Here is a 22,787-nt window from a genome sequence, read left to right on the forward strand (position 1 = left end):
TGACTGGGACACAAAGGAAGCAGAGGTCACTTCTACCTGGGGCTATCTGGAAGGCTTAATGGAGGGGACTCTGGACCTAAAGGGTCTTGTTTTTAAGAGGTCTCACCTTAGGTCATGATTTAATGCTTTGTTTTCATGCTTGTGCTTGAGGCACAGGGACTACTTTGGGTAACTCTTTTAAATTACGCAGGTTTAAGTGGGGGAGTGTTACTATCCAGCTTGGGTTTTTCTTAATATTTATTTTTGAGAGAGAGAAAGCACACTCGCATGGGACCTATACCTTAGATTTCCTTAGATTGTGCTGATGGCACAGAGCCTGATGTGGAACTCAAACCCATGAACCGTGAGATCATGACTTGAGCCAAAACCAAGAGTCAGCTGCTTAACTGCCTGAGCCACCCAGGCGCCCCTAGCCAACTTGAGTTTTTAAAGCTTCACAGCAACTGAGTCAAAGCAGACCAGTCAGAGGGCTATGGCAGGTGGAGGGGAGAGATGAAGGTGGCCAGAACTAGGGGGGTGGCAGCAGAGGATGAGGGACTCAAGTGACATTAAGGAAGCAGAAATAATAAGACACTGTGATGAATGTGATATGAGCAAACATTAGGGATACAAATAGGTTAAGACTAGAAGGCTCTTGGCTCTCAAGGGCTTTACAATCCATTTAACAAGCTGGCTGGGAAGGTGGAGCCCACTGGCCAGGAGCAGCTAAATGTATAAGTCAGATGTGTGGTGTGCCAAGAGGCAGTGTGGAAAATCACTCAGGGCCGTGCCTTTTTCTGCCCACTTATTCTCAGTCCAATGCCATGTCCCTTAGGGAAAACCTATTCCCCATGGAAGAATGGAAAAGTGGGCATTCACCTCCAAAGCACTGAAAAATACATTTATATTAAAAAAAAAATACAAATGATGGAGAAATTTATTGAGTTCTCAGAAACTGGAAAGTAAAAGGAATTATGACAAACATGTAGGAAGTAGGTCTAGGGACTCTGGGAGATACTGGGCTCTATGCATCCCACCGTGAACTCAAAGACCATCTTGAGTGTGTGGATGGAAGCATGGCCTATAGGACAAGCCAGGCCATGTTTGGACTGCTACATTTTAAGAGAAAGACTCATGTAGAATGTCCAGGTTGATGGAAACCACGTCTTAAGGAACTGTTGAAGGGAACCTAGAAAAGGGAGCAGTCACATGAAGGTTAGATAAAGGTCTTTGAACATCTGAGGAGCTGTCATGTGGAGTTAAGCGTGTCAGTGGACAGGATGGCTGGAGAGATGCTGTGGGTGACCTTAGGTGGAAGAAGATGCACATTTCCAAGCAGTGCACCATCTCCAGACCTTGGGCTGCATTTTGTTCTCAGGATAGATTAAGCCTCTCCTGAGAAGACCAGGGTCTTTATCCTGCAAGAAAGCAGGTGCCAGGTGTGTGATATGGTTCTGGGGACATGTTAAAGCCCTGCTCCATGCTTCCCCTTAAAATTCTTCTCTAACGCTTTATGCCTTTACCTCAGTGGATCTCAACTGTTTCGGGGCGGGGGGGCGGTCCAGTCTCCTCAAAGAATATAATGGAAGTTACAGGCCTCTCCCCTTGAAAGATGGATAGAAGGGGATTCACAGACACCCTCCCACCCCCGCACACACACACACTAAATCTGTGGGTGCCATATTAAGCTTTGGCTGCAGGTTCTGATCACTGTCAAAATGCAAAAGCTGATGGAAAAAAACACAAATTGATATAGATACAATCTATTGAAAAAAATGAAAAAGGGATGTGCAAGCTATTTTTGGTCAGTGGCAAAAAAGAACAGGACCTACAAGCAGTAGATCCCTTTGTGGGTAGAAGGAAGGTAAGTTTTGGAGAAGCAAGGCTGGAGGCTAAAGAAGAATCCTCCAATGCAAGGTCTGGGGCCACTCTAGTTAAGCCATCAGCCTCCATTGCAACTCTGGATCATTTGAGATGAATTATGCATGTTGTCTGCCCCTAGGGGGCTTAGGTGATGAACAACTTGTACCTTCTGGGCAGAAGAATTGACTGGAGGGATAAGAGATCTCTTTTGAGGCACTGAGGAGAGTGGGATTAATTTTATCTGTATGAGGAGGACCCACGGTGATATTTGAGCTTGACTTTGAAAAATGAGGATATTTTCCAGTTGGAGAATAAAAACAGTATGGCTCATGAACAACAAAAGAACAAAAGGTATATATAGCATCTTGTGACAGGGTATGTGATTTGGGATGGGAGAAGAAAGAACATGGCCAAGAATGAAGCTGCAAATGTAGTTTGGGGCCACATGGTGAAGGGTCTTGAAAGGTTTGCTGTGGACTTCAGACTTTATCCTATGGAAAATAGGAAGCTAGGGAAGGTCTTTAAGAAGAGGACCCACCCAATTTGAGAGAGATAACTCTGCTGCAGTGTGGAGGACGAATCCTCAGGAGGCTAACCCCTTTGGTGGCACCTCTTTGTGCGGGATCATTGCTATTTTCCTGTCTTAGTGTTCAAGGTAGAGTAGGGTCAGAGAGAACACCCCTACTTCGATCTTGTAAAACTCCAGTGCATTTCCCCAGATCGCACACCTCTTTGTCCTTCCTTTCCCCTACTAGAAACTACAACATTGAAGGGACAACTGTAAAAATCGCCCCTTGAAAAATCTTCCCATATGGACCCAGTGAGTCATTGCTTATATAGCCTTTACATAAATTAACATGAAATGCCATATCCCCCTCATGTCTTTACATCAAGGGTACCAGAGTATCATGCATCCTGATGCATCAGAACCGTAAGATACACAGGGCTTATGTGCTAACACTTGAATAGGTACTTCATGGGCAGCCCGAGGAAGCCATGAGTGTGCTGGGGGGTGGGCTGGGGTGGGTTGGGGCTAACCTTCATAAGCCAATCTCTTGATTCAGTTTAAAAGATCAGATGTCCAAGTGTTAGGTTGCCATAGGCTCTTAAGCTGAGACCATTAACATCAAGAAGGCTCTCAAAGGAGGACAGACCCACCCTCTCACCTGGCATCGAACGGACATAGGTAATCTACTCTTCCTAAACAAAAGGGTTTTAGAGGTCATGGCAATAAGAGCGGAGGGCAATGCTTGGGGATGTGCCTTAAAGTTGTGTTTACATAGCAAGAAGCTGTTTTGACTAAGTTTAGTTGGTATTGTGGGGCATTGTGCACTGCTGGAGTTTATGGGATGGAGCTAGGGGTTCTGTCTGCACTTTGGCCTTACCACTACTCTGTCTCTGGCATCTGGAAACACATCCGGGTGAGGGCAAATGGCTGCCCTTGAAAGTGGGCCGCACCTCGTGCAAGGAGGGCAGTGAGGTTGTGGATCTCCATCAGGTGCCTTGTACCCCCCACTTCGAACATCCTCTCTCTCCTGGAGTTTCCCCTTCTGTCTCCTTCCCCTCGTGGGCAAGGGCCCATTTCCATCAAAACTTGGACTCTGACATTTGGGAAACATTTTTAAGAACAACTTCAAGACCAGGTATAGAGGAAGGACTCCAGGACCTGGCATCATTCTAGATGGTTCAGAGTCTCAACTCAGTAGGCCATCTCAGATAGGCGCCTCACCTCTCTGAGTCTCATTTGTAAAATGCTGTCACAATTCCTACCCTTCAGGGTTATGATGAGGACCGAGGGGATTTGAAAATGCTTTGTAGATTTAAAAGTAAGACATCAGCATAAGGTATTGGTAGGCTTTGTCATTATTGTAGTCACCATTCTTATGGTCTTCTCATCTCCTGGCCAGGCCCAGTCATCTCTAAGACGTGGGAAATTGGACCTATTATCTGGCGTTTACTTTGAGATACTGTGAGGTGGTAAAAAGACTCCTAATAACACAGAAGTCCACCTCCCTAGACCCCATCATCACCAAGATAAAATGGAGGTGAAATTTCTCCTCTCTCCTACCTGCCATTCTCCTCTTTGCAGACTTAATTTTAGTTTTGGGGATTTTTTTTTCCCTCTCAAGGTTACCTTTCACATACATTTAAATTCGAGAACAATGAAGGTTGCGTACCCAGGTGAATTTGTCCCTAGTTCTATAACTTCCTAACTGTCTTGAGGTCTTTGCATTTTAATAGTAAATCTTCGTATCCAATGAAGTGAATATATAATGGTCAAATTTATGATTATAGTAATAAAAACTGAAATAGAAGAGAACAGAGGCAAGGTGTATTCAAATCATACCATGCTGTGATCCACTTTTTCCACTTGGTAAAGCTAACCCTATCGGGTAGTGTTATGTTAAAAAAAAAAAATAAAAAATCAGTAAGAGGAAATAATTTAAAAAGCCAGCACTGTTAGACCGGGAATGGGGCTAGTTAAAAAGGAACACAAGGCTGTGATAAAGATGTGGAAAACCGGTAGAAGCTCGCCCTTGTGCTCTAGCCCAGATGTTCGTCTGAGTGGATCACCTCTAGGTGCAGAAGGCAGGGTCAGATTCCTCTGCTGGATATGGTGGGCAACTAGGGCTCCACACAGGAAACATCAGCAAATGACTGTTGAATGGCTAAAGCTCTAACTTCTGCTTGAGACTTTCAGCAGTAGCCCTGTTTTGCCTTTGGGGAGTGAGGCAATACAACCAGGATCTGTGACTGAGCTTGATTTGCTGTGGCTGATTTTGTTGTTGTTCTTGGTAAAATAATTAGCCTTTGTTTCCACCCCACCGACCCCTTTTCATTCAAATCCAGTAATCGTCGTGAGGCTCATTTCTGCTCTTCATTTTAACCTGTGTCCTTGCCAAATCCTTGCCCCCCTCTCTTCCTCTTCTACTCTCTTTCTCCTTCTCTCTCAAAGTCCCCATGCATGGAAAGCATGTGGGCCCTGCCACTTACCCACAGAATGACACAGGGGATGTTCAAAGTCAAGAGTCAATGTTCTCAGTGTGGGGACAAGGTCATCCACCTCACAATGGAATGTGACGCATGGTAATATTCTTCCCTCCTTGTGGCTAGGTTCTGGGGCCACAGCCTGAGTAAAATCCCGTTTCTGCTTTGAGGTCTGGGTTGGCAGTGATAGGAGTGGGGTTCTTGGGGTCAGACTGGGCTTTAAAACAAACAGAAAAGCCCCCTGTGAATCTCAAACCATCTGCTGTATTTACTTTATTGTCCCCCTGAATGGAACTTGGAACAATTTGTAACCACATAATGTAGTGATAGAAAAGTCACCAAGAAGAAACCCGCCAGTAAAAGTTTTATGAGAATCAACCTGACTGCCTGCTATGGTTACAGAGCACTTTCCTCTAAGCTACCTTTCTCTGCAGGCAGACCATCCTCTCCGAACGCTTCTAAGAATGGAAGCTAGTCTCTTAGGAGGAGGCAGACGGGTGGTTTGAGGAAACGTCTGACACAGCAGGAGAAACAACTTCAACAGAGACACTGTTGGCCAAAGCAAGCCGTTAAAACTGCCTCTACTGACACCTGGTGGAGAGTGGGGTCGCTTCCCTGTGCCAAGGAAAATAAAGTACGTGTGCACGCCTGTGTGTGTGTTGAGGGGGCTGGAAACAAACTCCTCACAGCAGGGGGATTAAATAGCTCCAGGGGAATGAGGGTACCATGCAGAACCGCCAGATGCTCGAATATGTAATTGTGGTTAGGTGACTCACTGAGACACATGCATGAAAAACAACAAACGAGAATGTGAAAATAAAACATTAGGACTGAAGCAAACGATATTATTGATTTCTTAAAAGTGTTTGATGATGAATAAGACAACAACATCAAACAAGAACCCACTTCCTTTCCCCTCCCCACCCCCCCCCCCCCCCCATGTTGGATAGCTTTTGACACAGGGAGCATCTACACCCCAGGGGGATGGCATTACACAGACAGAGCTCACGCTCTGTCTCTGGAGTCTGCAGTGAGCTCTCTGCATGTGTTTAACACCCAGGGAAAAAGAACCATCTTCTAGGGCTGCCTGGGTGGCTCAGTCGATTGAGCATCTGTCCGACTCTTTATTTCAGCTCAGGTCGTGATTCCAGGGCGTGGGATCGAGCCCTGTATTGGGCTCAGCGCTGAGCATGGAACCTGCCTAAGATTCTCTCCCTCCCCCCCCCCCCTCTCTCTCTCTCTCTCAAATAAGAAAGAAGAACCATCTTCCCTAAGGGGGTATTATGAAGATGGATTTGCCTGTAGAATTCTTTGAAGATGAGAACAAAATTCTCCTAACAAATACCATTATAAACTGTTTATTACTTTTTAAAAAACATTTTTAATGTTTGTTTTTGAGAAAGAGTGAGTGTGTGTGGGTTGGGGGGGGGGGTGGGCAGAGAGAGAGAGGGACACACAGAATCTGAAGCAGGCTCCAGGCTCCAGGCTCCAGGCTCCAAGCTGTCTGCACGGAGCCCGACGTGGGGCTTGATACCTGTGAGATCATGACTTGAGCTGAAGTCCAACGCTTAAGCGACTGAGTCACCCAGGGGCCCCTGTTGACTACTTCTTAAATTGCCAAATGGAGGGGGAGGGGAACTACATTACAAAGTTCCTACAGAAATATACTTCATAAACTTATATTGTCTTCATTCTCCCCTTCGTTGGGTTCTTCTTGTTTGATACGACTCCATGAAGGTCTTTTTGGGTAACTTTATTGGTAAAGTCAATGGTTTCTTGTGAGGTGTCATGCACATAGTATAGGACACACACGGCTGGATTTTGTCTTTAACAATCTGTTTTAAAGGGGATTTTCAGGAATGCACAAGAGCGATTATTAGTTCAAATCTGTAAGAACTAATCCATGATGCTCAAGTCATAAAGGAAGGGCTAAGGCACTGAATGAGAAATTCATTTAGGTTTGTATTTCAAAAAAACTACAGAAACCCTAGTTAAGGATTGAATTAAAATGGGCAGATCTAGGTAGGAAGGTAAGAAAGAAAAGCCCCGGAGAGATTCCAAGTAGTTATACTTTTCTTACGTTTTTTATTCCCTGATATTTAAGTTACATGTAGAAGGTACATCTCCTTAAATGTGCTGGCTCAAATGTATGATTCTGACCAGAAAGGGTAGAGTCTGAATACACCTCCTCCTGGAGTCAGTGACTCTAGGACATAGATTCCAACTTTCTCAGTTCGTGGCACCTTCAGTGTTTTGGTAATTTTTTTCATCATGACCCCAGGTCAAAACATAGAAAGTTTTATTGTATTTATAAGTAATTAGGTCCACCCTAATTAGTACTATTTGCATGGTTGTGGCTGTGTTTCCCTTGAAAATTCAAGATATCCCGTTGTGTAGGACCATAGGTCTGTCCTAGCACTCCCAGGATGCCTTGGTACAGTTTGGGAACCCTGGTGGTAACAGTTTCAGGAATCAGTGAAAAGTTCAAGGCTGTGGTTTATATGATCCCTTTTTACCCCTCACTCTTTGTGAGACCATGGCCACGTAATTTGACCTTTCATTTTAATGCTGCTAAGCAGGTCAGTCTGGCTTACTATCGCGGAGTAGAGAAGAAGAGAATGAGACCTAGGGTGAAGCCTTTGCAGGATTTAAGCCAGAGCTGGGAATAAATAAGATCTGACCAACGATAGTGTTTCCCGAGCCCCTGTCATAGGGGAGGTTATGATGAGGGGAGGTCACTCTAAAAAGTGAAAGAACACAGCCCTTGTATCATTTAAGAAGGGCAATGAAATAAGTCACATTTTCACTGGGAATTAGAGGGATGCCAAAGGTAGCTGAGAAGCTGGCCAGGTCCTAAGTCCTTAGGTGAAAATCTGACAGATGGGCATGAAATGTTAAACATGTTGGAACAGTTGTCTGCGTATCTCAATAGATCTATAGATGGCAGGCTGCCTGCTTTTCCATCCTGTTCTGTTTCTGAGTTACACGTGTCGGTGAAGCTACATACGAACGAAACTAGTGGTTCTCAGACTTTGGGGAGCACCTGGAGGGCTTCTCAAAATGGATCGCTGGGCTCCACCCCCAAAATTTCTGACTTAGCCAGTCTTGGGTGTGGGTCTGAGGGTCTGCATTTCTAACAAGTTCCCAGGTGATCTGACTATACTATCCAGGGATCGCACGTTGGGTGCCCCCAGCCTACACCGTTTGGGAACATGTGAGAGAAATCGAGGTGCTACCTTGGGAGGCTGCACGGACAGTGGGCAGGCAACCCCACTTCTCCATTCCTGACCGCACAGTCAGCCTTGTCTAGAGCACTACCAGTGACAGGTGCTTACCAAGGCACCCAGCTCTGAGGGTAGAGAGTTACTGTCTGTGGAGGCTACTTGCGTTGTAAGTGGGCGCCCTTGAATCAGAGACACTCAAGGCTTGTAGTAATAAAGTGGCGACAAGACCTGGTATATGAAGGAGCTTTCCAAAGAGGTTGGCTTTGTCCTCTTGCTTACGTTAAGGACAGGAAGTATGCACAGGCTTGGAGGCTGCAGGGGAAGTGGTTCTTAATCTCAAGAAGGGGATTCACCGCAGAGTCGGCTGAGAAGCCTTGCTCGCCGTCTCCGTGGCTGGGCCCAGGCGTGTGTACCTAGACGAGGCTTCCCGGCTGATTCTGCTGAGAATTTCTGCTCAGAAAAGAAGGGCTTGAGTATGAGCACAGCCGTGGTGGGAGCCCACCCTACTGTCACCCTCTTACTCCTGTAGCCATTTGCCTGCTGCTGTGAACTCACATGCATGCTCGTTGATTAGGAGTCACAGACGCACCCCTGCTGCAGTATGTCCTGTTTGACTTCACAGGCCCGCAGGGAACTCTCTACCCGTGCCTCTTGCCTCCCTTCCCAGTGGTGGCAACATCACGGCCGGTGTGGTTTATCCAAAGCACCCCGCTAATCAAAACCCATCAGCTACGTACTAGAGGACACATTCAACGAGTGGGAACAAATTGCACCTTACGGGTAGGGCTTCTGCACTCAACCCACACTCCCCCTCTTCTCTCGGCCCATGTGCTTGTTTCCTTAGGTTCTCAAAGTGTGGCTTCCAGATCGGCAGCCTCAGCATCACCTGGGAACTCATGAGACTGTAGATGCTCAGGCTTTACCCCAGACTTCCTGAATCCGAAACTCTGAGGGTGGGGCCAGCAGTCTTGTTTTAACAGGTCCTGCAGGTGATGAATCTGGTGCATGCAGGGGTTTAAGAATCACTCCCTGCTTTACAGAATCTCTGTACCTCCCTCCCCACGACCCCAGATTAGAAGTTAAGAGGGAGAGCCCACTCTCCTTCCTCTCCCTACCAGCTGACCCAGGGATCGGCACATAGCACACCCTCCAGAAGCATTTGTTAGCTACCGAAGCTAGGGCAGCTCACTTCCTGATCATAAGAGTGAATAAACACTCCCTTGGCGTGCCACCCCCGAGAGGAAGCCAACGCTGCATCTAAATCATCTCGTGTTTCTTATGGGCTGTATTTTCCATATTTATAAATCAACTTTCCCTAAATTCTCTCCCAAGATTTTTACATTCCTTTCAGCTCAGGAAGCCAAAAACAAGATGCCATGTTTTAGCCAGTCAGTTTCCTGCTGGGGAGGGGGGGGGGGGGGGAGGGCATGTCTGCATGATTGTTAAATTCCATACTCCCAGCATTGTGATTATTTTCTGAACAATAGAATGGGATTGCTGATTCATGCTCAGCTCACGGCTCCAGGCATCTTTTTTTCCTGCTGTACTTGTGCCGATGCAACACAATAATGTTCTATTCATCCCTCTGAATTAGAAATGCCAACAGCTCAGATATGCAACCGAGGAGGAGTCCTCCCTCTGCTTATTTAAAGGCTTCCCACAAATAACACATTTTGAAAGATTATATGGCATTCACTTTGAGCAATTTGGCTTGGGCAAGGATGGTTAGACCTTATCTTTTTATCAGCTGCCCCTTGCACAATGCCTGGAACACTGTAATGGTAATTCTCAAAATATGCTTGTGGAGTGAATCACATACTCACTTCCTGAGGTTCGAGCACTATCCTTCTATTCTGCCCTGATAGGTGACAGTAAGCCCTCTGTCAAGTGCAGGGAGAAAGCCCAGGTCTCACATTCAGGCTCGTGTTTGGATCCAGTCGAAGAATGGGACTGATGGGTCCAGGTGGGCTTCCTGCGGCCTCATCCTGGTCTGCACGCTGTCTGCTGTTCCAGTTCTGGCCCTCCTGTCGCAGTGAGCTCTCTGGTCCCCTCTCAGCACAGCTTTGCCAGTAGTGGCCAGGGCCAGTTGAGGGTTTTTGTTTCCCGGCTGCAAAGTTGAACCCGTGAGACTGCTTAGCACTCCTAAAACCCTAATGGTCAACCTGAGCCGTGTATCGAATCACCTGGGTGGCTTTGCAAAGTCCTGGTGCCCAGGCTGAATCCTAAACCAATTAGTGTTGTAACTCAGGCCTCAGCTTTGTAAAGCTGCCCGGGGGTGGTTCAGATGTGCAGCCAAGGTTGAGAACCACTGCTCTAAAGTGGCCTCTGAAATAGTGTCTGGGAGGCCTCCCTGTTCTGCTCTTGCTTTCTTTGGATTGCCTCTCAACATGGCAGTCAGAGTGGTCCCTTGAGAATATGTCAGCGGGCGAGCTCTGTGCTCAGAACCCCACTGTAGCGCCCATAATCTACCCCATTTGCCTCTCTGTCGTGGTCTCCTACTTCCCTCCCTATCTCGGCTTCATCAACCTCCTTGTTGTTCCTGGAACCTGTTATCCATGCCCCCACCAGAAAGCCTTTGCACTGGGATTGTTCCTCTGCCCGAAATGCCGATCCCCTGGACACCTGCTCAGGTCCCTCCTTCACTCCCACGAAGTCTTGCAAACCTTAACTTCTCAGGATGCCTACCTTGGCCACTCCAGTCCCTGCTGTAATCTTCCCCGTCCCTGTGCACTGCCTTCCCAATCCCCTTGTCCTGCTCCACTCTTGCTTTTCCCACAGTAGGTAGCCTGTCTTACCACACGGCACAGTTCGCTTCTTTTTTTCTTGTGGGTGCTTATTATTCTGTCTCCCTGTGCTAGGAGGTCAGCTCCTTGAGGCCAGGGGTCTTTGTCTTGTTCACCGATTTCCCCAAGTACTCAGACAGCGTGTGGCACACTGCAGGCCCTGGATACATGTGTAATGAAGAACGATTTTCTCCTCTGTAGGTGGTGGCAGAGACGGGGGCTGAATGAAGGAGGGAAGGCTCAGTGATGCATGAAGAAAATGAATTTTCTCAAAAATGACAGATTTTGAGGGAACACTTATCATTTGATTCTAATTATAAGTCAAGGGAAGGGACTGCCAGGCGATGTCTAGGTTAAAAAAAAAATCACACAGATAGAAAGCGGATGAATAGTTATCTAGAGCTGGGCAGTGGGGGTGTGTGGCAGGTGTTGCAGGGATGGGAATGATTGCTAATGGGAACAAGTGATGGGTGATGGAGATGCCCTAAGATGAGATTAGGGTGATCGCTGCACAATTCTGTAAAAATACCAAAATCCACCGAATTGTACACTTTCAGTGGGTGGTGAAGTTTGTTGTGTGAATTATGTCTCAATAAAACTGTCAAAAATGTACACTTAACTGAAGCATCATACAGTGTCAAATCTAAATCTAAATAGGCCATTATTATTTCTTATCAGTCACCTGGGGTTTCTCTGGGTTGGAATTTCTCTGGGTTTGGAATCGGAGCTGGGAGAGGCTTCTTTAGCCCTCATTTGCTGCCTGAGAGATCTATTATTAAAGAAACATAACGACATTTTTGATCAAGGTTTAACTCAAGAGTGGTTTATTGGGGTTAAGTGCCTTTCCCTTAATAACTTCCACACCTATCCAAATTCTGGTCTTTTTTTGGGGACCAGTAGTTTTGGAAAACAAGCAGCCACTTTGTGTGAAACACAGCTTTGTATAGATTTGACACTCTTGAACTTATAATGCCAAGAAAAACTCTAGCCATGGTGACATTTACCATCTACTGATGGCCAGTTGTGCCACACATCAGAGTTCTATTTTTCTTCAGCTGTGAACTGAGATGCTGCTTGGCTGGCAGTCTTACGAACCTTCCTTCAACTCGCTGACATCCTGGTTATCTAGTAACATGTATGGAACAATGACAGCACGTTACGATTTAAATCGTGGGTACCAACAGCTCATTGAAGACCATTCTCCCTCCCCCAGGGAGCTCAAAAGCACACCTTGTTAGCCTATGAAAGGGGAAACCTTCCTTCTGCTCAGGGTTCTGGCTTTAACCGTTTCACTAGGCAGTCCCTCAGATGGGAGCAACGCTGTGACATAGGAAGATTCTTGGGGACTACTGTGTCTCCAGGAAATTCCTAAGCACACAGCCAATATCTCATCAATAGGCAAACTGTTCAAAGGAAGAGACGCTCATAGGTGTTTTCTGCTCATTGATGAAACAGAGGGCTAGAGGGACAGAGAAACTCACCCTGTATCTCCCGGGTGGTGAGAGGAGTTGGGATGCAACCCAGAGCCAGTGTTCTTGATTGCTGAGACATATTGCTTTCCACCCGCCATATGCACATCACTCAGCTGGGTGCCAGCTGATGGGCACAGGGATGACTAAGCCCTTCTTGTTCCCTCTGCTAGCACCGCCCAGTAGAGATGACAGAACATAGCAATATTAATTAGAGGATGTTGTATTTGGTACTCTAGCGGAAGTGCAAAGGGCCATGGAAGCGTGTGGGAGAGAGACTAACCAAAAAAACCCAACTCTCCAAAACAAAGATGCTCTGCAAATCATTACACCATCCTTGTGATGGGGGTCATGCCAGTGTTCCTGGTCAATATCCAGCTGTGAACTGAGGGTCCTCCAGAATGTGGGTTGTACAAAGTGTGGGTGATTGGGCTAAAATCATGCTGACCATGCAACCTGGGTGCTTGGACAGAATATCTACATCAGCTTGTTTTAGTATCATTTGTACGTTTGTCCTATAGGAAAAAGCCAGTATGTCTCATGAAGAAATGTTATGGAGGTTAAATGAGTTCATACAAGAAAAGTGCTTAGGACAGTGCCTTACCCATAGTAAATGCTCAATAAATGTGAGTTGTTCTTATTCTGCCTTGTTAATTATAGACTCTAGAGAACTGAGTACCCGCTACTAGGGACTTAACTGCATAGGGTCCTGGTTATTTTGTTGCACCATGAGAGAGGAGCTGGCATGTTAAGCTGTGGTCTCTTCCTGAGGTAGCTGAGATGGGCAGCAGGCGGTAAGGGAGTAGAGAGTTCATTAAGTGTCATTGTTGTCTGTTGAGAACTTGATTTACTCCATGTAGGGTCATAGTTTATAAAAAGGGCATGGTATTAGACATAGTATGTGTCAGGGCACAACAATTATTTTACGAAGTAGTTGATAATAGGGGTGCCTGGGTGGCTCAGTCGGTTAGGCATCCGACTTGATTTCGGCTCAGGTCTCGATCTTAGTTTGTGAGTTCGAGCCCCACATCGGGCTCTGTGCTGACAGTGCGGAGCAAGCTTGGGATTCTGTCTCCTTCTCTCTCTACCCCTCTCCCACTTGCTTTCTGTCTCTCTCTCAAAATAAAAAATTAAAATCAAAAAATCAAAACAAAACAAAGTAGTTGATAACATAGGAAAGCATGGGATTTCCATTCTCTAGCCTGATACTGTAAAAGATTTGATGAGAGGGTAACCTACTTCTGTGGAGACAGCAGCATTTGCAAAACGGACTCTTTTAAGCAGTGTTGAAATGACTAATGAGTACCATTTGGGTCTTCTCTGTTGGGACTTCAACTAATGCTTTGTCTGTGACAGAACGTTTAAATCAATATTTTTCGCCGCATCTACTGTCCCTCAAAAACACAATTTGGTCTAAAAATAATAGTTCTAACGGGTGTGATTGTACCATCTCTAGAATGATGAAAAATCATGATTTATTGTAAACAAGACCCACTTGCCTATCCATTTTCTCATATGAAAATGAAAGACCATGGGCCTTGGTCATCAACTTGTATTGTTGATTTTATCTGCCATAGATGGAAATGAATTACATAATTTTTCAGGAGAAATAAATTCAAGTGATTTGAAAACAAAGATTTCAAAAAAAAAAAAAAAAAGCAGCCAGTTTCTAAAACACCAGATAAATAATGAGATCCCGCATGAAATGCAGAAATGTGTACCAAAAAGTTATCAGGAGCTCTTCTTAGCTTCGATGCAAAGGCCAGCTAGACCAAACGTGAGCCTGGGCTTTATAGTGAAGTTGACAACAAATATAGTTTCTATTTGTGTTCAATGAAATTGGGTAGAGAAAACATATATTCACGTTAACATGTTAATATGTGAATCACCATAAACCTGCACATGTGTGTATGCTTCCCTAAAAAGTAAGGGTAATAATAAAGGCAGTAACGGTGAAAGTGTGTAACATTTATTGAGTGCTTACTATGTGCTTGCCATTCTGTGAAGTTTCCCATATATATCCTATATATACCGCCTCCTTTATTATTCTCAACAATTTACGATATAGGTGGTCCCATTCCTATTCTACAGTCAGGGGATCTAAAGAGATGTGACTCCTTTGCCCGAAGTCATAAAGGTTTTTAAATGGAGAGCCCGGAATTGGACTCAGGTCTTGTAGATCCAGACTTTATGCTATAAACCGTTACAGTTGTCTGCCCTTTGCAAGAATAATAACGTTTACATGTATTCATAGCTCCTTTTTACCATTGGTTATGTGATCTGGTGTTCACAACCCTCATTTTCTTATATCTTTTACAAACAAGGATGCTGAGGCTCCGATGTTAAATGTCTAAAGGTAAATACTGGCTTATGGGGAAGTCAGGACTCAAAGTTATGCCCCCTGACCCCTAAGCCAAGTTCATTTTTGAAGAATTTGAGCTGAAATCTTTTCTAAATGGGAGGTCCTGACAACAAATTGTCACTAGGGCTCCCTATGAAGTCAAAAGCTAAGTAACCATTGCACCCGTGGGGTATTTTTTAAAAACATAAAATTTCTAGCTCCGATTATTAGGTAGCTCAAATTGTAATATATAGAACACAGGGTTGGGACGGGTTGACACAAATGATTTGAAAAGTTCCCTCGTGATGAGTCTGAATCTCTCTCACATGCCCAGCACAGCATCAGTGAGATACATTTTACCAGAGTGGCAGGCAGACGTTTCTTGGTAGATGTGAGACGTTTTCTGAGTTCAGTGAAGGTTACGTGGTTGTTCAGACAATTAGAAGTTCTATTAATAATCGCTGCTCCTTTTGATTGAGGATATTGTTCCTATTATTCTGTGGTTGAGTTCAGGAGAATAAGCCTCGCAAGTACACCAGCCGGGTAAGAGTGTGTATAAATGAACTGCCCTTGAGTCCTGAACCCTCATATGCTACCACACTCAGTCCCATGTTGCAGCTGCCAGAAAAGTTTATAAAGGGGTCGCCAATGAATAGCTCCTTAATAAAGGAAAGGTGCTTTTCATGAAATGCAAAGAGATATCTGGAAATGGGACATCAGCGGTCGTTCAAAGGGAAAGTTTGGCACAGTTCAATGAACAAAGCAGGCTGAGTGCTCCTTGCAAAACCGCAGACTTTCCAACCCAAAAGCTGAGTGCCAGTCGGTTACCAGTTGCCCCTCAGCTCTGAACTCACCCTTCTATCCTCTGCTCTGTGATTCCCAGGCTGGGACTCTTTCTCATGGTCTGACTCTTTCTCATGGTCCCTTGCCAGAGGACGTTCTATTTGATTCTGCCGATAGGAGGCACTAGAGGGAGGGTGGAAGGTGAGAGGAGAGAAGGCACTTCCTTCTTTTTCATGCCCCTCCACGCCCGGGAGCATGTGCCAGCAGTGGCCATTGGCTGGACCCTCCTATGTCTTTTAGCGTTTCCAGAAGCAGTGTCTTTGTATTCCACAGAGGTTCTCGAAACAGCTGGTTGGAGCCCTTTCTTAGCACTCTGAGTTCCAGCTCCACAGGACTGCTCCTCTGAGTGGGATCCTAGTAACCCTGTATCTAGGGGGACAACTGCTTTTTGCAGCTGGGTTACTTCAGTGTTCTTTTCTTGCTCTTGTGGTGCTCCCGTGCCAGTGCAATAACCAGTTCCTTGTACCAGATCCTTCTGTTTGAATTACCTAGTGTGGTTTTGTTTTCCTGCCTGTACCCTGACAGTTGCATGTCGACGGCATCCTTGCAGCATGCCCATGCCGGCAGTATGTGCAGTGCCCCCACAACAATGTAGTTCCGGAACCGGCAGCATTGACTGAACTCAACCCTGCTCCCGCTGAGGGTGAGAAATTATTATTTCCAGCCAAGAACTGAGCATGTGTGAGAAATTATAACCACCCCCCCCCCCAGCTGAAGGGTAGTTAGAGTGGAAGACTTCAAAGGATTAAATGTCTTAAACTTTTTTTCTTAAGCATAAGAATAATACCTCTTCACGTGGAAATGTTTGCAAACACAAAGTATAAAGAAGAAAAAAAAAAATGAAAACCTGTCCTAGCGTTAACCACTGATATTTTGACATGTTCTTTCTGGTCTTCCCCCATGCTGCTACATATTTTAAAAGAACTGTTATTTTTAACTAACACTTGGTCTCTAGTATTTTCACATGACAACATGAGGAGCTCAACTCTCAGGGGAATGTGACTTTGCTTCATCACAAGGACAACTTGTCTTTTCTGCTTTGGGACTGGGTCTCTCCGGCAGAGGCTGTTTACCTCTGACCCAGAAACTAGACAATGGCCAGGGCCACAGGCTCCCGACTCCGGTGTGTCTGTTTTGCCTTCTCAGTCAGGATCAGAAAGTAAATAAGAAATCTGTACACATTCAGGAGGAATGCTTGTATATTATGAGCTGGCTCCTGGGGTGAGTCAGTGAGCAGTTTTGAAGGAATATGGAACACAACAGTCTCTTCTATAAGCAGCGGCATGTTTGGACAGACAGGCAGGACAAATGCTGGTACTAATTATCCTGGTCTGTAATTTAGTATTTTGGTACTTCTGTATCCATGCATGCATCCATCCATGCTTCCATCCACAACTACTTCCCAAGTGTTCACCAAGGACAAGGGCAGAGCGCTGTACTAGCTGCTGGATATATACGCATGACACAATCGCTGCCCTTTCTCATAAATTCATAGCAAGAAGAATCAAACTCCAGGAAGAAGGGATTAAAATACCAAGCACATATATCCTCATGCCACGTTTCCTAATTAATAAAGCGTCTTATTACATGCATTTGTCTGTGGCTTACTCACAAGTACACCTGTCACCAACTCCCTACCCTTGAAAAGTCTTTGGTTTGGAGATTTGCTTTGATAACCTGGGGATGGTATTAACCACTTGTTGGTCCAATGTTTCAGTGTCCATCTGCCTTCAAATTATTTGGTAGAAAATCTAACCATCAAGAATCTTTAGGCTTTACATAATAGCACTGAAAGTCATGAAGTTAAAAACTGCATAAAGTTTTTATAATTATAAAAAAGTGACCATTGTTAGGTGATGAATCTTCTCCAAAGTCGAAATAAGTAGAAATACTAGAGACAGAATAATGTTTCCATTATTGTTTTTTGTCCATTGTCTATTGTATTATTGTCCATTAATGTTTCCATTAATGTTCCATTAATGTTTCTAAGTTGCAATCAACTTAGAAATGCAAAAAAGAGGGGCGCCAGGGTGGCTCAGTTGGTTGAGCATCTTATTCTTGATTTTGGCTCAGGTCATGATCCCAGCGTTGTGGGATTGAGCCGCACATCAGGCTCCATGCTGGGTGTGGAGCCTGCTTAAGATTCATTCTCTCTCTCTCTCTCTCTCTCTCTCTGCCCCTGTCCTCTGTTCATGCTCTCCCTCTCCCTAAAAGGAAAACAATTTTTTAAAAAAGAAATCTAAAAAAGAAAAACAGACCTATACAAAAAGAAAAACTGCAAATGATTGAAAACCAAGAAAGTCCTCCCCTAAATAATTCAAGAGGATATAATCATTGCAAATATATATGCACCCCACATCAGAATGCCTAAATATATAAAGCAAGTTTAACAGAATTGAAGAAATTAACAGTAACATGGTAATAGGGGAATTTACTACTCCACTTTCATCAATGAATAGATCACCCAGACAAGAAATCAAGAAAGAAAATTTCTCAACTATGTGGAAGTTAAACAATATGTTCCTGAACAACCAATCGGTCAAAGAAGAAACCAAAAGGGAAATAAAAAAGTACACTGAGATAAGCAGAAATGGAAATACACATATCAAAAACTTATAGCCTGTAGCAAAAGCAGTTCTGAGATAGAAGTTTAGAGTGATAAATGCCTACATTAAGAACAAGGAAAAATCTCAATAAACAACCTAACTTTATGCGTCAAGGAAAAAGAAAAAGAAAAAACTAAGTTCAAAGTTAGCATGAAAGAAAGAAATAGTAAAGAGCAGAAGTAAATGAAGTAGAGAATAAAAAGACAATAGAAAAATCAACAAAACTAAGAACTGATTTTTAGACGAGATAAACAAAATTGGCAGAACTTTAAGTAGATTAAACAGAGGACTCAAAGTTATAAATGAAAAAAGAGACATTGTACCTAATATCACAGAAAGACAAAGGATAACAAGAGACTACTATAAACAATTATATACCAATGAATTGGGTAGCTTAGAAGAAACTAATACTTTTTTAGATACTTACAACCTACCAAGACTAGATCATAAAGGAACAGAAAATCTGAACAGATCAATAATGAGTAAGGGGATTGAAGCAGTGCTTAAAAACCTCCCAATAAAGAAAAGCCCAGGACCAGAGAGCTTCACTGGTGAATTATACCAAATATTTCAAGAATTAATATTAATTCTTTGAAAATTGTCCCAAGAATTGAAGGGGAGGGGATACTCCAAAATTCATTTTATGAGGCCATTACCCTGATACCAAAGCCAGACAAGGACACCACAAGAAAAGAAAATTGCAGGCCTATATCCCCAATGAACATGAATGCAAAAATTCTCGACAAACTACTAGCAAGTTGAATTCAACAGCACATTAAAAATATCATATGCTATGACCAAATGGGATTTATCCCTGAGATGTATGGATGGCTTGAAACGTGCAAGTCAATAAATGTGATATATCACATTAAGGGAATGAAACAAAATCATATGATCATCTCAATTCAGTCAGAAAAAGCATGTGGCAAATTTCAATATTTTTTTATAATTAAAAACGCTCAACAACTTAGTAAAAAAGGAATGTATCTCAACATAATGCCATGTATGATTAGCTCATAGCTAAAATCATAGTCAACAGTCAATGGTGAAAAGCTGAAAGCTTTTCCTCTAAGATCAGGAACAAGACAATGGTATCCATTCTCACCACTTCTATTTAATACAGTACTGAAAATCCTAGTCAGAGCCATTATGCAAGAAAAAGAAATAAAAGGCATCCAGATTGGAAAATAAGAAGTTAAATTGTTTATATTTGCAGATGACATGATCTTATGTATAGACAACCCAAAAGATTCCACCAAAAAACAAAACAAAACAAACCTGTTAAAACTAATCAATGAATTCAGTAAGTTCCAGGATTCAAAGCAATATATAAAAATCTGTTATATTTCTATACACTCACAGCAACTACCTGAAAAAGGAGTTAAGAAAGCAATGTGGTTTATAATACTATCAAAAGAATAAAATAGGAATAAATTTAACCAAAGGAGATGAGAGAGCTCTACACAGAAAGCTAAAACATTCATGAAATAAGTTGAAGACACAAGTGGAAAGATATCCTATGTTCATGGATCAGAAGAATTAAAATTGTTAAAATGTTCATACTACTCAAAGCCATCTGTAGATTCAATGCAATCCCTATAAAAATTCCAATGGCATTTTTCACAGAAATAGGAAAAAAATCCTAAAATTCATATGGAATCACAAACGACTCCAAATAGCTAATGCATTGCGTTTCCTGATTTCTAAGTACATTACAAAGCCATAATAATCAAAATTAGCATGGTATCGCATAATGAAATCGACTGATTGGCTCCCGACTCCGGTATGTCTGTTATGCCTTCTCAGGATCATAAAGTAAATAAGAAATCTGTACACATTCAGGAGGAATGCTTAGTATGTTAAGAGCTGGCTCCTGGGGTGCGTCAGTGAATAGTTTTGAAGGAATATAGAACACAACAGTCTCTTCTGTAAGGAGCAGCATGTTTGGACAGACAGGCAGGACAATAGCTGGTACTAATCATCCTGGCCTGTAATTTAGTATTTTGGTACTTCTGCATCCATCCATCCATCCGTCCGTCCATCCATTTACAGTTTTTAATTGACTAATGGAATAGAATGGAGAGCTCAGAAATAACCCCACACATACATAGTCAACTAAAATTTGACAAAGGTGCCAAAAATACACAGTGGCGAAAGGACAGTCTTTTCAATAAATGGTGCTAGGAAAACTGGATATCCATATGCAAAAGAATGAAATTGGGCCCTTACATCATTCACAAAAATTAGCCTGAAATGGGTTAAGACTTGAACCTGGGAAACTCCTAGGAGAAAACATAGGGAGAAGCTCCTTGACATTAATCTTGACCATCATTTTTTGGATGTGACGGCAAAACCACAGGCAACAAAAGCAAAAATCAACAAGTGGGACTATATCAAAATAAAAATCTTCTGTACAGCTCAGGAAACCATCAACAAAATGGAAAGGAAACCCATGGAATGTGAGAAAATATTTGTAAACCATGTATCTGATAAGGGGTTAATATCCAAAATATATGAGGAACTCCTACAACTCAACAGCAAAAACAAAAAAGAAAACAAAACAAAAAAAACAAAAAACCCCCCAAATAATCCAATTTAAAAATGGGCAGAAGATTTAAAAGACATTTTTTCAAAGAAGGCATACAAACGACCAACAGGTACATGAAAAGATGCTCAGCATCACTAATCATGAGAGAAATGCAAATCAAAAGCACAATGAGATACCACCTCACAGCTCTTAAGAATGGTTATTTAAAAAAAAAACAACTAGGTAACAAATGCTGGTGAGGATGTGGAGAAAAAGGAAACCTGGTACACTGTTGGTGGGAATGTAAACTGGTATAGCAATTATGGAAAAGAGTTTGGAGTTTCCTGAAAAAATTTAAAATAGAACTGCCATATAATCCAGTAATATCACTTCTAAGTATATATCCAAAGGTTATGAAGTTGATATCATTTTTTTCTTTTTTAATACTTATTTACAGAGAGAGAGGGAGAAGGAGGAGCAGTGAGAGAGGGAGAGAGAATCTCAAGCTGCACTTGAGAGAATCTGCACTGTCAGCAAGGAGCCCGATGCAGGGCTTGATCCCAGGAACTTTGAGTTCAGATGCGCTGAGTCAGACACTTAACCAACTGAGTCACCCCACTGCCCCAATGAATCGATATCTTGAAGTATCTGCACTCCAGTGTTTATTGCAGCATTATTTACAATAGCCAAGATATGGAGACAACCTAAGTGACCATCAATAGATGAACAAAGAGAATGTGGCATGTGCACAATGGAATAGTATTCAGCATAAAAGAGAAAATCTTGCCATTTGTGACAACATGGATAATACCTGAAAGACATTACGTTAAATGAAATAAGCCAGACATAGAAAGCCAAATATTGCAAATCTCACTTATATGTGGGATCTAAAAAACTCATTAGAATCAGAGAGTAGAACGGTGGTTGCCAGTGGTAAAGAATGCGGAGCAGGGAAGATGTTGCACAGTGGGTACAAACTTTCAGTTATAAGATAAATAATTTCTGGAGCTCTAATGTACAGCATGGTAATTATAGTTAATAATACTATATTGTATACTTGACATTTGCTAAGAGAACGGAACATAAGTGTTCTCACTGTACACACACATACACACATAGATGATAACCATATGAGGTGATAGATACGTTAATTAACTTGATTGTGGTAATCATTTCATACTGTGTGTGTGTGTGTATATATATATATATAGTCATAACATTGTACACCTTAAAGATCATGTACAACATATATATGTAATTTTTACTTATCAATCATACCTCAATTAAGTTGAAAAAAAACCCCCAACATAAATACATCATGTATTTAACATTAAGTGTGTTAGAAAAAGAACACACAGCAAAGAGAAGCTGAAAGAAGTCAGAAAGCTTATTGAGTTAGAAAATATCTTAACAGAACTGATGAATAAAGACATCCAAAAGTTAACTCCTAGGAAAAAACAAAGACAAGACAATAAGTAAATGAAGTATCAGCTGACCTAATTTGAAAAAGAGAGAAATAATAAGTTCACAAAATTAGGAATAGAAAAAAGAATTCGTTACGGATGTTGAGGATGAGAACAATTATAATAGATGACTTAGAATGTCTTTCTGCAAATAAGTTGAGAACCTTGATCAGTTCATTTTCTTGAAAAATGTAAAGTAACAAAACAAAAGTCAAGTCCATGCAGACTAATAATCATGGGAAAAAATTAAACACTGTCAAAGAATTCCCCTACCCTTCCCTGAAAGTACCAAATCCAGATGATTTCATGTGTGGATTATTCACTGCTTGTTCCTGAAAACTCAAAAACCTCAAAAAAGGAAGGAGGAATATATGAATATTATCTTGACATAATATTAAATATGTGCAAAATGATAGGGTTTTGTACCCTATAGTATATTAAAAATACTATGATTAATGTATAATGCATTTATGATTAAGACAGTGCAGTATTGGGGTGCTTGGGTGGTTCAGTTGTTTAAGCATCAGACTGTTCATCTCAGCTCAGGTCTTGATCCCAGGATCGTGAGTTCAAGCCCCACACTGGCCTCCACGCTGGATGTGGAGCCCACTTAAAAAAAAAAAAAAAAACTCTTTAAAACAATGTGGTATTAGTGATGATGAATAGATAATATAGCATGAATAGATAATAGATTAATGCAA

General features: G+C 42.6%; 1 protein-coding gene across 4 annotated transcripts in view; it reads right to left on the reverse strand.

Moving 5' to 3' along the window:
• THRB (thyroid hormone receptor beta) overlaps window positions 1-22,787 on the reverse strand; it is a 336,813-nt gene that overhangs the window by 112,548 nt on the left and 201,478 nt on the right. The window contains exon 1 of one of the 4 annotated variants that reach the window (XM_042903311.1): window positions 4,837-4,940. The exons of 1 other annotated variant lie outside the window; for it this stretch is intronic. The gene's annotated coding sequence lies outside the window, so the exon portion shown is untranslated. Of the gene's footprint in view, window positions 1-4,836; window positions 4,941-22,787 lie in introns of those variants that run through there. 2 more of the 4 variants (XM_042903308.1, XM_042903310.1) reach the window with 2 other exon arrangements.

This window comes from Panthera leo, chromosome C2, assembly GCF_018350215.1.
Source record: "Panthera leo isolate Ple1 chromosome C2, P.leo_Ple1_pat1.1, whole genome shotgun sequence".
Lineage (NCBI taxonomy): Eukaryota > Metazoa > Chordata > Mammalia > Carnivora > Felidae > Panthera > Panthera leo.